General features: G+C 37.6%; 1 protein-coding gene across 9 annotated transcripts in view; it reads right to left on the bottom strand.

Annotated features, from left to right (window-relative positions):
• Positions 1-17,706, bottom strand: part of mecom (MDS1 and EVI1 complex locus) — a 166,960-nt gene that overhangs the window by 103,540 nt on the left and 45,714 nt on the right. The gene's annotated exons all lie outside the window — the stretch shown is intronic.

Here is a 17,706-nt window from a genome sequence, read left to right on the forward strand (position 1 = left end):
TATTCTTACATTTCAACAGCAGACAATAGCGTTCAACTGTCAGGTTTAAATTACATACTATTTCTTATGTTTTGAACAATTAAACAAAACAATTGATAATTATTGAAAATGAAAATATTAGACAACATTCCATAATCGATTAGTCAAATCTGAGTGATGTCAATTTATAGATGCGAGATAGGCTTACGCTTTTCTATAAACAATACGCATATGGGAAAAAAATTGTGGAGGGACACCTCTGATTCCCTGTGGGAATAGTGTACAACTCAAGCTGTTAAAAACACGACAGCGTTTTGCATCTTCTTATAAACACATTGTGTAGCGTGGCTTGTGCTTTAACAAATGCATGTGCATGTTTTTCCCAATTACATTTTAGTTATATACCTACCTGAAAATGTCTGAAATTCATGCAAGTATTTCCTTTTTGCGTAAAGGCACATCCAAACAACAAACAGACGTTGCACAAAATAAAGAGAGTACAATATTGTGACTAAAATATTTATTTTGCAAAATATTTGTTGTTGGACGTTAACTTTAGGTTTAAAATTCTTTAAAAAATAAATAAAAAGCAGTAACTGCAAAGGGGTTGTAAATCCAGTTTATTTATATGCGCTATATACTATACAGCAATTTAATTTTCTATATATGTAGATTGCTTTAAAGCAGCTTAACAGTAATAAACAGGAAAACAATCAGTTCCACAAAATTCTTCATTTAAGAATCAGTAGTATCTGGAAGTATTTTTCCCATTTCTTTCATTATAGCGATTTCGAAAAATGATAACTGGTAGCCTGGACGTAAACAAAAAAAAAAAAAAAAAAAAAAAAACAGATCGAAGGCCACTGAAATAGTTCCAGTCTATTAACTTAGCAAGAGATACATATTCAACACTAAGACTAATTATAAAACGCCAAAGGATGCGTTTTCAGACACTACCAGCACACTTGCTGCACTATTCAAAAGTTAAGTACTTGTTATTTGTTTTTGAAAACCCATACTTTCAGACCACAACCAGCCAATGTATGCGACCTCTGCAGATACGAGTAAATATACATAGCACCATAAAAAAATATTTGACCGCTAGAGCTGTTAAACAAACACAGGGAAGGGGAAAGTGGTTTGAGTCTGTGATAACAGTTAATCCAGACTGGATAAGGTGTCTGGGGTGATAATCATCTTCACTGCCTCACCAGTTACGCCCCATCATCCTCCTCCTGAGGCCTGCTTTAGATTGTTTGGATACAAGGGAGGGAGGGAGGGGGGGGGGGGGGGATCTCCAGTGGGAAGAGCTGACCGATCCTTGGACTCACTGTGCAGCCCCAAACACTTTTATGCTTCCTTTTTCCCATTTTTTCCTTCGACCCCAGTGAAGAGGATTCAGTGTGAAAACAGCGGATGCTGTAGATGTTTAGGTTAATTATGAGCTGAATACAGGGAGGATGTTGTCTGGTGACCTGTGACCTCTCGCTCAACTCGGAGAGGAAAACCAGCGCGTGGCTGATGAGGGAAGTCCTCATATTGTCTGTCCTTAAATACCATCCTTTCTGGGTCTCAAGTATATTATACTGTATACCAGGGTTTCCCAAAGCGGTTGGTGAAGAAAAAGCAGGGGGTTTGTGAGTTGATGAAAAGCTAATAATCAATAAAATGTAACATTAACATAAATAAAGGGGGCTGCACAATGAATAGAAAATAGCAATATAACAAAGGAAGAAGAATATAAACAGTTGCGCTGCATGTTTCAGAGGAAAGAGCGACACTGTGATCATTTACACATGTACAGAAAAAACTTCATCTCTGCACTGTGAGTTTATCATGCATTTTGGGAACGCAATGTGCACTATGTTCACTTTAACTACATTCACATTCACATAATTTCCAACACTTTTATGGACAGAAGTTTACAGCATTTCACCTGTTAATAGCCATGGCTAAAAGTATTGGCAGTGACATAAATTTAGCGTTTCACAAAGTTTGCTACTTCAGTAAAAAAACAATGATAATCATTTCATAAGTTTTAAAGGCTTTTATTGGCAATTTTTTTTATTGTGTATTCAATATATGCAAAGAGTCGATATTTACAGTGTTGACCCTTCTTCTTCTTCTTCAAAACCTCTGCAGTTCACTCTGGCATGCTGGATTTCAGCTTCACATAACCAAACCCTGACTGATGGCGATCCGTTCTTCCCTTATTAGTGCTCAGAGTTGATCACAATTCGTAGACTTCTGTTTGCCCACTCGCATTTCAAGGATTGACCACAGGTTCTCTATGGCATTGAGATCCGACGACTTGCCTCAGCCACAGATCCAAAATTTCAATGTAATAATCTCTGAGCCACTTCATTATCACTCCTGCCTTGTGACATGGTTAATGCTGGAAAATTGGAACGGTTAAGCAATGAGAACGGTGTGGCCCGATGGTGGAAAAACAGCTAATGATTGGACGCACACCTTCCCTCCTTTTATAGCAATCAGTCTGCAATGCAAATACAACTTTAAGCCATTTCATGGCTTCCCCGAAAAGTGTAAACAATGCGGCTCCGTCTCTTTAGGGAGCTTTCACACTTGGTTTCGATTGCCTGGTCTGGTCATCAATAGCGGTTCACTTGCGCAATTTAGTACGACTGCCTTCATATCAGCAGTGCCGAACCGAACTCCAGACCACCCTTTTTATGAGGACTCACTCCGCATGTGCTCACCCGAGTACGGAAAACAGCGTTCACATCATCCAAACAAACCAAACTCTGATGTCAATCTAACCCAGGTGTGCACCAAAAGTGCTAATGTGAAAGCACCCTTAAATATCCTCGCCAGCCCAACTCACAATGGCGTGAGTTTGGGGCGGGACTATCTTTATAGTCCATCCAATAGGAGGCAAGCAGTCTTGGGAAACTTGTTTGAAAATAATAAATTCTTTAGCTTCAAAAACAGGTTTCTCGTGTTGAAGCCCTGGTGCAGTGGTAGCACAAATACTGTTAACATGGAGATGAGGGTTTGAGCTCTGACATAAAACCTGCTATTACTTAAAATTCTTGAGACAAAACCTTTTCGGAAAATGCGTTTAAATAAGAGTTTGCTAACATACTTCAAGCGCCGGTATCACTAACGCACTGGGACCTGAGAGGCAGCAGCTAAAAGCTAACACACGGAGCTAACATGCTCTACCTAATGTGCCGTTGCTAACACGCTTGGAGCTAACCTGCTGTGCGTAAGTCACGGAGGGGCTAACATACTGTGGCTAGCACGCTGTGGCTAACGTGTTGTGACAGGTAGTGGTGAGTGCTAATGAGGGCTGGGCCGGGGCTCCTGCACATCTTCCTGTCTCCTCACATTCCTCTCACTCAGTGGGGCTCTACGCTACACGGTGCCTTCAGAGTCACGGCCATTCTGCTCACCACGCCACATTAACGAGCATCTCCGACGCTTCTTTTCACTAAGGCGGAGTTATAATTTACACTAATAATGTGATTTGAAGGAATTAAAAGATACTAAATAAAGGCCAGAGTTAAAAATATTAAAAGAAGACATGCTCCGGTCCTACTCATCTTTCTCCAGATTATCTGACAAATGATGATTGATAAATATACAATAAACAATCGCGTTACAAATTGTTGTTTGTTACATGTTATCAAGCCTACAACAAAAGCTCATTGGAACAACATCACACTCCTCATGCATATTAAACATGAAGGAAATGTTGATTAAGGATGAGTTGTTAAACACTACCGTTCTAAAGTTTAGGGTCGGTAACATTATTTTTATGTTTTTTAAAGAAGTGTGTTAAATCTCTCACCAAGGCTGCACTCATTTGATCTAAATACAGTAAAAAACTGTTTTCTATTTTAATATTTTGTAAAATGTAATTTATTCCTGTGATGTCAAAGCTGAATATACACAGGCTTCAGTGTCACATGATCCTTCAGAAATGATTGAAAACGGTTGTGCTGCTCAATATTTTTGTGGAATTTTTTCAGGATTCTTTAATGAATAGAAAGTTTCATTGAAATAAAAATCTTCAGTAACATTACAAAAGTCTTTACTGTCACTTTTGATCAATTTAATGCATCCTCCCTGAATAAAAGTATTAATTGTTAAAAAAAAAGATCTTACTTCACACTTTTAAAGGGTAGTTCATTTCGAAAAAAATGATTATAAAGACAAACATGTTTCTTCTGGATAACCTGCACCAATAATTTATGCACAATAAGCTCGGGAACGAGCATTTTGAGAGTAAATGGATCAATTTTGAAATCATGTTGACTTTAATAGTCATATTTCAGTACGGGAGATGGCAGATTAGGATGGATTTTTTTCAATGTGGTTTATAGAAGGAAGAAATCTGACAGATTAAAGATTTGCAATAATCTTTAACAGTTAATCTTTCCTTCTGTTCCTATGATTTATGGCAAAGACAAGAAGTGAATGCTAAATTAAGATGCTTGGGTAATAATATCATCAAGGTATTAAAATAACAAATAGACAAGTCTAGACACTGTCTAAAATCATATTTCTTCACAATGATATAAACATAGGTATCTCCAGCTCTATACAGATATCACTCCTGACTCTGAATCACAGGTGATCTGAGAGTGCCAAGTCTTTCCAGATGTCGTCTTGTGCCATTTACAATATTTGACTTTGTGGCGTTGCACACACGCACAGAGGGAAACGCATCTGCGTGCTTTAAAATGACAGCTGAGGACCTGGTTAAGGCCTGTGGATCCGCTAAGCACGAGAGGCCATAGTGATCATCCGAGCCGTGCCATTTAAAATTGCCCCTGCCCACAGAGAGAGTGAAAGCTTGTTGGCCGCAGTCTTCAAACCCTGAGCTTTTAAAGGTAACTCGATCCCTCCTCTGCCATCCCTCCCTTCCTGCGGCTCCAACTGATCGGCTTCATCCTGCCTGTTAAAGAAACGAGGGGAAAAACACTACGGTGCAGGACACTCAAAAGCAGTACGGGGGATTTCTTTTGGTCTATAAACATATATATTTCTGAAAGGTAAACGTCCCTCAAGAAAAATACACCGACGTGAAGTGCAGAATGAGGTCTGTTTCTTAAAAACGGCCGTGGTTTGCGTATTAGATTGCAGATAAAGAATATGGTTTGGCATGAGTTGGAGGTGAGGTTTTTGCAGAACTTCCCTCTGGTTTTATTTGCTTGGAATTAATTGATTCGATTAGGATAAGAACATTTATCAACCACGAACGGGGTGCACGTGCGTAAATCAGAATCTTGCGTAAAGCCCGTGAGAAACCCAGGATTTCCTGTAATCTTGATCTGTGGATCCTTCTAAACAAAAGTACCACACCTTCAATTGAGCAGATAACATCAGTATGGACACAAACTAGCAATTATGATGTCAGTGAGATAAATGGATATTATTGTTCTGGGAAAAGTCACCTATAGAACATCCCTGATTAGAATGGGACATTCTAGAACAGAAAGAACAGTGACACGACCTATAAATGTCTCGGCGATGATGTCACTTACAGCCAACAATCACAATCTGCAAATGCGAAAGAATAGGAGCATTTCCTGTCATTTAATACAGAACATAACTCATCACTTCCTGTTCCACCCTTAAAGTGGCATTTAAAGCATTGGTGAACAAGCATGTGTGTGTATAAAAACGTTCATTGTTAATGCTTATTTTTCCCTACTATGACACACGTTTTAGAAAAAAAACAAGATGGATGGAGCGAGGGAAACAGATAGAAGGGACACGAGATTGATGACATGGCAACCACTGGTTGAAGGATGTAGTTTACATACATAAACATCAGCGTAACACACTGACAAATCAATCCTCTTAAACTTTTCATTAGTGTCGCGTGTTTAATTCATACACCAGCTGTGTGAGCTGCAGGGACGATATCGAGCAACAGACTTCATACAGTGTGATATTAAACCAGATGTATTTACCAACAAAACACACACACACACAGAGGTGCATGTGAGGTGAAAACATTTTAGATATACATTTTATCAGTTGCATTTCTAAGGAATCAAACCCATGACATTGGCGTTGCAGGCACCATGAATTTAGGAAATTAGGGGGGAAAAAAGCATATAATTCTAATATGATCTAATATTATCTATAACTCAAATAATATCTTATAATTCAAGTAAAATTATAATTATTACCATTAAGAATTAATCATTTTTTAATTAATTCTAATTTTACTTACATTTGTAGAATTTAGGAAATTTGAAAATAGTTATAAATCAAATTAAAAATATTAATATTATAAATAAATTTATTAAAAATAACGTATTTTATTATTAAATATTTTTTATTTTATTACTATTTTGGTCACACTTTAGTTTAGGGTCCAATTCTCACTATTAACTATCTATTAACTACTAATAAACTACTAATTACTGCTTATAAATAGTAAATTAGTTGTTCAATTTAGGTATTAGGATTATGGGATGTAGAATATGGAAGAATAAGGAATGCAGGATGCAGAATAAGGCATTAATACGTGCTTTATAAGTACTAATAAACAGCCAATATCCAAGTAATATCCATGAAATAAGCAACTTAATAGTGAGAATTGGACCCTAAACTGAAGTGCTACCAATCTTTTTTTATGTTACGGTTTAGTGAAAATAAAGCAAAATTGGTGACACTAAACTTGTGATCTCTTTTCTACAAAAGATTAAATATATTTGCATCCACTGAAGCTCAAGAAGACGCTCTTTGGATCATTGTCAAATCACACTGGAGAAGATGATCATCAGGGTTATATATATATATATATATTTTTTTTTATTCATTTTAATATTTTAATTCAGAATTGTATTAAAATTATTATGCTGATATCATTTGTAATAAAAAATGTATATCAATAAGAGAAAACATATGTTTGAATCATATCTAAATTCTAAATGGAATACTAATTCCAAGTGTATTATGAAGTATAATGTATCGCTTATGACACGCAAGTCAGTTCATTACTTATAATTTTGTGAGTAAACATCAGTGGCTGTGTGTGAATGTGTGCGAGTGTGTGTAGTGTTCACCTCTGCTCCGGGGTTCTGCTGTGCTCATACATCACGCGATTACTGTGGGCGGCACGGGACCCCGCGTCATTACCACCAGCATTAGAGATGATAGAACCAGCCATTAATCACCATGACAACACGCCCTAATGGAGAGGTGACCCAGTCAACGCCCGCGGACGCCGGGACACACGCACCTATAGGACGAAAGCGAGAGAGCGCGCGGCGAATCGCACACACACACATGCACGCGCTCACCCTGCAGCGCTGTAGTCGGTAAATATAGAAACAAGGCGTTCTTGAGGGCCGCGCTGAGATCAGAGTCTTTAAACGCCATGATTGAGAGGGCAGATTAAGACAGAAAAGATCGGGAAAAAAAAGGCTCAAACCTTTTCCTTGACTCTTTCTCTTTTGTTTACTCTCTCGCGCTTTGCTCGCACACCTCCTTCTTCACGCTTAACGTTTTTGACAACTCCCCCCTTTGGTTTGAAACGCCACAAAGCAACATTTCCTACTTTTGGCAACTGGAGCACAACCAAATAAACGTCTCCCACCTGCCACCGTTCACCTGAAGAGAGAGGCATTCCCATTCCTCTACCTCCTGTCCTACGGCGGGACGGACGGAGTATCCTCCACATTCCCTCCGCTCCACTACTGACAACAAGAGGAGCCGTTTTTACCAGCTCCAGGATTTATCACTTCACTGAGAGACAGCCAGAGGGCTGAGAGAAGAGAACCCCGGCCTGATAAGCAACAAAACAATACGACGGCTGTTACAAGCGCACTGGGCCCGTTTCCCAGCTGAAGATTATCCAGCCAAGACTACGGCTAGAATTAATTTTCTATGGTGTATCAATATCAACTTCATTTTGTTCAACACCAGACCTAATCTTCTTGTCGAAATCAAAAAAAAAAAAAAAAAACAGACACATTAAATACACAGAAAATATTCAAGCATCTTTTCTATTTATAAAATGTATTCCTTAATAAAGATTTTGTATTTAATATATATTTTGTATTATTATAAAAATACAAATCTACTTTAAAAATGAAAAAAAAAAAAAAAAAAAAAATTTTTTATATATATATATATATATATTTAAAATGTATAATTTTTTATACTTTTTCATTTATTAATCTATTGATTTAATAAATGAAATCATTAGAATAATTTAATAATTATTCAAATTATTAAATTATCTAAATTAAAATAATATTTAATATTGTTACATACCAAATTCATAGTTTAGCTCCAAATACAATTGTTTATTAAATTGAATCACTTAAGTATTTAAATGACATTGTTTAAAAAAAAATTATAACATTAAAAGTAAAATGTAAATTCACATTTATATACAGATATTTTGTATTCAATATTTTCAAATGAATGTTTGGTGATGTAACAATTTTTTTTAATTTTTTTTTTATTATTATAAAAATGTTCTTAAAATAAGTTAATGGATTTGTGATACTCACATTTAACTTATGATTACAATCCAATGCACAAACAATCCGAAGAACTATTGCCACCACATTTCCAAATATAATTCAAACAGACATTTATGAATCCATTCAAACATAAAACTCAGACACCACTGAGGAGGTATATAATAGCTGGCATACCTGCGATATGTATTAGCATTCAAATTAACTGGCTTAAAAGTTAGTAATGCATTTACTTCCAACTTAGTGTGAACAGCCCTTAACCGTAATTCTAACCCTAACACATGCCATCAGACACTGAAAAGCCCTCACAGACAGACTTGGGTGTGTGACTAGCATGCCCACAAACAAGATACACACGAGACATTCCAGCTCAAGTCTCCCTTCTGGTCCCATATGAACAAACTCCAGACTCTGTTACCAGCCTTTGTGCACGGAATTAAGACTCGGCTCTCCCACTGGCCACTGGAGACCGGCAGGACTAAATGAGTACATTTGTCTTCTCAATGGCCTGGCTGATTGGATGTTTAAAAAGAGTGTGTGTTTGTGTATGTGTGTGTAGAGCAGATGTAAGTCTACTGCCCAGAGGGAAAGAGGAGCAGTCGGCACAATACATAATTAACCCGGACACTCAATTGAATGAGAGCGTCATTGGATCAGGGTGAGAATCCTTAAGATTCAGACAAACATTCCCTGGAACGGTATTAACTCAACAACCGTTCAACACAATCCCTCATCAGCATTCAATCACACACAGGTTTTCTCGCACATAAGAAAAAAACAAAACACTCTGGAATGCGCTACATTTTTGCAGTTTGCAGCGCTACGTACAGTGTGTGAATATTCCTTATGCATGGAATACGGATGACGTAATGCTTTTGACAAAATGTGTAGCGTTCAAGCCGAGCCTTGGGTACGGTATCCCATGATGCAATGCACATCAGCCAGACTGCAAAAACGTAACAAGATTTATATGATTTTTACACAAAATTGGATCAACTGTTTATGATAACTGGACACCACTCTCTGAATTAAACATGTGCAGCTGGTTACTATTTGAAATATTTGTTGTTGCATACTGCATATTAAAAAACGTGCATGCAGTATGAACTGCATGGGCATTAAGTTAGTGTTTTATTCCCATCGGGTTTTGTTCACAATAGCACACAAACATATTATTCTTACTACAATGTAAATAAATGACATGATCAGTAAATCATGACAACATATGTTTCTTCATTAACTCGTCAAAATAAGTTAAGCAACTTTATGTTAAACAAGATTCAACTCACTTTTTAAGTGAGTTTAATATTTAAGTTGAAATTACTTATACAGAGAAGTTGACTGCACTTAAAATTTCAAGTTTATTTTACAGTGTATTTCTAAATTGTCTTTAGACACAGAATACACAATTTATCTTCTACATTTGCCTAAATGTGGAGTATACAACCAGAACACACTCTATTAGATAGTCTATCCCACAATGCAATGCAAAAGACTTGAATTTGCATTTTCAGTGTGAACTGACTGCAACTACTTTCAGATCCATTAGCTAGGGCCGTCCTTAGAGCTGGTGAGGGAAAGTGATATTTGAAATATTTATTGTTGCATATTGCATACTATCAAACAATTAGCATGCAATATATAGTATGAACCCCCCCATCCCCACTTCCTCTAACTCGCACTGGGCCCCACCCCATGCTTAAATGGGACGGCCATGACTTTATCAATTACTTGAAGATATTTACCTCCTTCGACATATTATTTTATCAAATATTTCAACATTTTTACAAAAAGTAAATATAAAAAATGCTATTTTTTTGTTATCCGAATGCATTTTTTTTAAACATAATATAAAAAAACACTACATTTTGAAACGTTTAAATTTGCATATACGGCAAACTATTTCCCATGGTTAACCGGTGTGTGCAGTAAGCAGTGCGTCAGTATTCCATTACGAACATACCCATTCTCACACCGTGACCTGTGCGACTCGCTAAGAGCATCTTAATTAATGAGTGCATTGTTTCGGATCGTCATTGACTCTCGGCTCAGTGTGCATGATGGAACAACACTTCATTAATACACAATGCTGAGCCGACCAATTAACACTGTACAACAAGCCACACTGTGACTGCCTAAACACACAGATAAACTCTCACACACACATATGCAAACATCACCAGCCATGAGAGGCTCATTATTAATCACTGCTAATGCTAATTAATTAAAAGATCATGTGCACGTGTGTGTGTGTGTGTGTGTGTGTGTGTGTGTGTAAGTGCGGCAGACAGCTGCTTGTGTCCTGGGAGCTCAGAGGGACTTTAACATGTTTCTCACAAGCCTGACAAATGACCTATTAATTATCTAATGTTGTCTGACAACAAGCGCTTGGATAAAGATGTATGTTTGTGTGAGAGGCTGATAGAGTCACAGTGAGAGTGAGGGGGAGGTGTGTGTGTGTGGTTCAGGTATACCCTACATTATGGGGACAAAATGTCCCCACGAAAAAGGCAATATCTGAAATCCTTGTCTTTTTTTTTTTTTTGGTCCTCATGAGGAAAACAGCTTATAAATCATACAGGATGAGTTTTTTGTTGTTGTTGGAAATGTAAAAAAACGCAGAAGGTTTTCTGTGATGGGTAGATTTAGGGGTAGGGTACAGAATATACAGTTTGTACAGTATAAAAACCATTACGCCTTTGAAGAGTCCCCATAAAACATGAAAACACAACGTGTGTGTGTCACACAGACACATTTTTTTCAACCAGACGTAACTATTAAAACACAAAAAACGCACGTAAACTTTAAAACTGCACACTGTTGACTTAAAAAAAATAGTTTAAATAATTGATCATTTTGTCATTTGAAGGATGTTGGATATGTTTAGAGAAAAGGTTTGTTTAGTCTTAGTATATTATGGTTGGCAAGATGTAGAACCTGTAAAAAAACTAAAATCTTTATACCAATATGCATAAACACTGTAATCAGTATGTACAATGTTGTCCCAAAACTTAAAACTTAATCGCTTGTTGTATTCTTCATTTGTAAGCCACTTTGGATAAAAGCGTTAGCTAAATGAATAAATGCAAAAAAAAAAAAAAAACTTGTGCCTTGCTTTCCAGTAAAAACTATATAAACATCCGCAAAACAGGATATACTTATATAACATTTTCACGGACTAAATCTTGAATTAAGTTTGTTTAATAATTTCTCATGTTAAGCACTTTTGTTTCTCAGTTTCTTTGCTAAATTTTGTTTGAAATTTTAAACAAAGTCCCAATAAAACAATAAAATAAAACAAATAAAATACAATACAATAAAAACAAAAAGCAACTTAAATCATAATATAAAAAAATAAAAAAATACAATAAATAAATTGTAATTCAATTTATATTGTTACATATGTTTAGATATTTGTTTAAAAAAAAAAAAAAAAAAACACTGGTTACATTTTTTTGGGGGGGAATGTATCCATGCACACACACACACACACACACACACACACACACACACACACACTAGGGTTAATGTGACGGATTCTTAAACCACAATCAATAGCATTGACGGAGCAGCACGACTGCACGCATATCAACTAGAGCACTTTATATCATTAAGAGTCCCAAACCACAGACAGCCAACATATGCTTGCTCTCCCTCTCTCCCTCTCTCTCTCTCCCTCTCCCTCTCTCTCTCCGCCAGATGAGTTTTTATGAGGGCTGGACTGTTTCATTTGATTTAATGAGTCACAATCCCAGTCGACTGCTTATTCAGACCTGCCGCAACTCACAGAAAACACACACTAACAACCCACAGAAATACACAAACACACAAGACAGAAAAGCTTAAAAACGAAACGCTCACAATGATAAGAAGAGATAACGCATTTAAATCAATCAGGGGGCATTACAAATTTAAATGGACAGAGAAAAATAATTCCTTGATTTAATCCAGCAGAGTTGGTGTACTCCCTGACACTGACTGTCACACGGCGTAAGCGTTTGAGTTGTATGTATCTCACCCTATCTGTGTGTGTGTCTGTCAGCTGCCACACACACTTACCATTTGATCTGTTTTCAGTTTGTTGTGTTGTGTCCTGTCCCACCTCCCGGTTCCTGTCTCACCTGTGTATCTGTTCAGCCGGCCTGTGCTTTGATGAATCACAGCGATACAGTCTTAGACACACACATACACAAACCATTAAGCACTGTCATGACGTGACAAAGACAAAAATCCCGGTAGTTATTCTTTAATCATTTTGGTAAGGTGAGAAAAGCACAGGCAGGTATAGGACAGACACACACACACACACACACACACACACACACTGTGGCCCGACGCCATCCGGCCATATCCTGATTACACGGCACAGTTGTCCACATTTGAGAAATTGATCCTGTGATGGAGTGCGCGTCGCAAGGGTGACGGCCATCGCCGGGGAGACATATTTCCAGCATCGGTGCTGCCAGCCCCGGGGCCTCACGGGGGCCCCTGCGGGGCGTCTACCCGGCTGCCCGATCATAAAGCCAAATGATAGCATATGTGCTTTGTTTAATTTTGATGTCCCAGTAATGTATTACACAATTAGATTGATTTGACAATTTCCATTACGCTTGATAAAATATTTATGGAGTGAGGTGGATGATAAGTCTTATCAAAGAGCCATCGCTCGCACGCGGCTGACACGCCACATCCATCAGCATCAGCAGTCAGGGCCGCTAGCGTTAGCCTATTAGCTTTTATTCACCCCACAGGAACAGGGTCGCCGACGGCTAAGGTGGGGAGGGGGTGGCCGAGCGTTTCGTCTCTCTCTCTCTTTTGGACTCTGTCGCTCACCTCTGTCTTTCATTTCTCCTCATCTCTCTGCCGTTTCACGCCCTTGCTCTTTCTCTCCATTCGCTCGCGCTCGCTCTTCCTCCATCAATCTCAGTGTAGAAGTGCGGGCTGCCAAATTGGGCTCATCAGTCTCAATGCTGGATGCAGATGGGTTTGATTCAGCACGGGAAGGTCCCCATTCAAGCGCACACACACACACGTACGACCCTCTCTTAGCACCCTAACTCCTTTTACTTCCATATCTGCCCCCATAAATGCCCCTTTTGCCCTTTTCTACTCCCTCTATCAATGTGACGGCAATACACTCCACCACCATCTAATGGCCAAACTGCCCTTATGAGAACCACCGTGACCCCCAACCCCAAAACTCAACACGATGATGGTAAAGTTATGAAACTAACTGTTTAATCTAGGGATGCACGAAATATGGGCCACCATATCGGTATCGGCCGATATATGTTCATTTTTAATGTTATCGTTATCGGTCCGATAAGAAGATTTAGCCGATATTTTATCGCCAATAAATAATGGATTATTTCCTTTAGCTGAGATGCTTCAAATGCAAACCGTTTGCAATGATGGTTTTGAACTGCTTGAAATATGATTCGAATTTTGTATTTGGTACGGAAAGTTGGCCATAGGAGTGTAACATTTATTTTAAAACTTACACTGATTCAAAATATGTTAACATACTTTTTACTTTTTTATTTATGTTGAAGTGCTTGGGACATGTCTTTTAATGGTGAGACTTTTGTTATGTAATCAGTTTTGTAATCAATAAAATTTGGATTTAGATTTATTTGCCAATATATCGTTATCGGCGTTTAAATATAAAGAATTATCGGTTATCGATATTGGCTAAAATTTTCATATTGGTGCATCCCTAGTTTAATCAATATCATATTTTGTATTAAAACTAATTTTTTTAAGTTGAGGGTCCATTTTGATATACATTTACGTTTATGCATTTGGCAAACGCTTTTAATTCTAAATTACTTTTTTTGTTGGTATAAATGTTTTTAACCGGTTCTTGCATTCCTTACAATCTTCATCAGTCCACCCAAAAATGAAAATTTGGTCATCATTTATTCACCCTCATGTTGTTCCAAATCTGTATGGTTTTCATAAAATGAAAATATTTTGAAAAATACAATGTAAGTCAATGGGGTCCAAAGTGGTTTTGACTTGGATAAAAACAGTTTTCAACATTCTTCACAAATATATATTTTTTGCTTTTCACAGAAGAAAGAAAATCATACAAGTTTAGAATGACATGAGGGAGAGTAAATCACAACTATTTTCATTTATTATATGATGTATGGTTGATAATTAAGAAAAGTATTGAGGATACATTTTTATTGATTTTATGTTGATTTTTACACCTAGAAATATTAAAATTGTGTGGGTAAACAAACTTTTTGATTTGTTTTATTACACTTTTACTTTTTAAAGTCCTTTGCACAAAATGGTGACATGTTCTAGCTTACACACACACACACACACACACACACACACACACACACACACACACACACACACACACACGCACGCACACACGTGGATGGTGAGGGGCCGGCTGCTGGCCGCAGTCTCGTTAATAAGGCTCTAAATGAACAGAATGCATAAAACATGAAGGCGCCCGTAATGAAGTAGTGCTCTGTAATTAGAGACCTTGTGCCAGAAAAATGAAGACAAAATATTTGAGGAGGAATTCTGTCACCTCTGCTCTCCCTTCACACTAATCATACACACACACACACGGACGACACAGGGGCTAAATACATAGGTTGGGATTTCAACAGCCTTGCCTTCTAATGAGAGCTAATTGAAAAATTACAGGCTATTGACAGACAATGAGCTCTGAGCATATGCTGTGACCGGCTAATATCCCTGCCAATTTATACACATGAAAATTAATAGATGTTCTTGTAGAGAAAAAAAAAAAAAAAAAAAATGCATGACCGCTTCAGAAACACACGTTTGTTTTTAGATTATGGTGGTAACTTCGCTTTGTTCTTAAATGAAGCGAGTTATAATTACTACACTCTAAACCCATACCAAAAAAGATATTGTTTAGATTTTAATTAAGACACTATAAAAACTAATCGCAGTTTCCACAAAAATATTAAGCAGCACAACTGTATGCAGCATTGATAATAATAACAGATGTTTCTTGAGCAGCAAACCATCATATTAGAATGATTTCTGAAGGATCATGTGACACTGAAGAGTGATGATGCTGAAAATACAGCTTTGACCAAAGGAACAAATTACATTTTAAAATATATTCAAATAGAAAAACAGTTATTTCAAATTGTAATAATATTTCACAATATAACTGTTTTACTGTAGTTTTGATCAAATAAATGGTGATCATAAAAGACTTCTTTCAAAGACAAATTCTCCAAGTTTTGTAAATGCACATTACGTTTCTTTTTATTTAATTTATTTCCTTGGAAATACAAATCGAATACCTTGTCCATAACATATTCACGTACGCCTACTTAGTCAAAGCATGAGAAAGTTTGATCGCTCGCATTATAAAAAATGAGGCGATTTACCTTTACAATGTTGGACATCCAATTAAATAAAAAATTGCATGCCAAAAAAAGAACCTTTCTCATGACAGAAACGTAATGCAAAAGAATCGTTACTTTATATAAAAAGTAATGATGTAATGTAATCCATTTTTTAAGAAATCCAAACCTGTTTTTAAAAGAAACACACTCAGAAATCAAGCACGGCGTCACACACACACACACGCTGAGTAAGACAGCAGAAGAGCGATGAGGTGAGTGTGTGCTGCTGTCAGAGAGACAGTTAGAGTGTGGCCGCTGTGACACCTGAGCCGTGGTGACATAATGAAGGGGGAGTGTCTGTCAGAGAGGGTCAACACTGATCACACGGCCCCGGCGAGAGGGATCTCGCACATAATCAAACCCCCCGCATGACAAATGGCCCTGCTCCCTTGACTCTGGCATCTGACACACAGACACATCTCCACGCCGGCTCGCCGAACATCACACGGCCAACGCGCGCGTATGTGTGTAAGAACACATTTCAATTTCTCATTCGCCTCTGCCCTTTGTCTCTGTCCAGGAGATAGAAGGGAACACGCGCGCACACACACACACTGACGCTGTGTACACACTTCATCTTCAATCCGCACTTTTATCCATCTCATCTCAGGGAAAGCACACACACACACACACCCACTCAACTCCATAATCAAGGAAGAGGAGTTTTCTCAACAGGGCCATAAAATGGGGACTACTTTTCCCAGGGGTCTTTGAGGCAGATCGTTTTGTCTCGCAGATTTAAATGGAAGCTTAATGATGTTTGTGTCCAAACCACCCATCTTGCCTTTGCAGGTCAACGCCAGTGGTACGACAACCAGAGATTCACCGCTGGCTGAGAGCGACCTAGTAAACAAACATAAGAAAACGCTTGCAATCAAATATGTGTACATGTATAAATGACCAATGATTGGCCAACTTTAAGTGATTCTGGCTGATGTGGAAGTACAGTTTCTTCTGGTAAATAATGCAAAACTGAGCTGCTAAAACTGTTTTAGAATGTGACCTGCATTGTTTAAACCTTAAACTCTATGAAATAAAGGTTCCAAAAGGTGGTTTTCGCGTAGATGCCATTGAAGAACCATTCTGGGTTCCTCTAAGAAACTGATCAGTTCTTAAAAGAACCATTATTTTACTTAATGCAAAGAACATTTTATTAATCTAAAGAACCTCTTTCCACTATAAAGGACCTTTTGTGCAATGGAAAGGTTCCATGGATGTTAAAGGTTCCTCATGGAACCATAGATGACAATAAAGAGTGTATGCTGCATTTTAACTCGCAAAGTCTGAACAGGGTATTCCTCTCAGTTAAACGAATGTTCTTGCAGCTTTTTCAGTGTTAGATGCCTTGCAAAAAACACACATTGCTAGTAGAACATTCAAGCTACATTTGAGAGAAGATTTGCACAATGTGAAAACGTAACATTCTGATAACATTTCGCAGAACACTCATTTAACCAAGGAAAATCCTTCTTAAAATAAGACCGGACATTCTGAATGTTTCTTAGAATGATCAGAAATAATGTTTTCGTCACTTTCGTAAGAAGGTTACCACAACGTTCTGAAGGGCCATTTACACAAAACAAGTAGTTGCATTTACAAATGTGAGACACTGGGCAGTGGAGTGAAAAAAGTAAGGTCTAGAGACATGTACTGTATTGCATGTGTCCATGACAAATTTCCGTTGGGACAATAAAGCCAATCTTATCTAATGTTTTTTAAAAGAGCGAGACGCTACAATAGACAGAATATGCGATGTTTACTACATAGTTTGTTAAATGTGGATTCATGACTTCAAACTAAATTGGCAGCTCGCAGTGAGATTTAGCTAGTGCTAAACATTC

Source organism: Rutilus rutilus, assembly GCF_951802725.1.
Source record: "Rutilus rutilus genome assembly, chromosome: 9".
Taxonomy (NCBI): Eukaryota; Metazoa; Chordata; class Actinopteri; order Cypriniformes; family Leuciscidae; genus Rutilus; species Rutilus rutilus.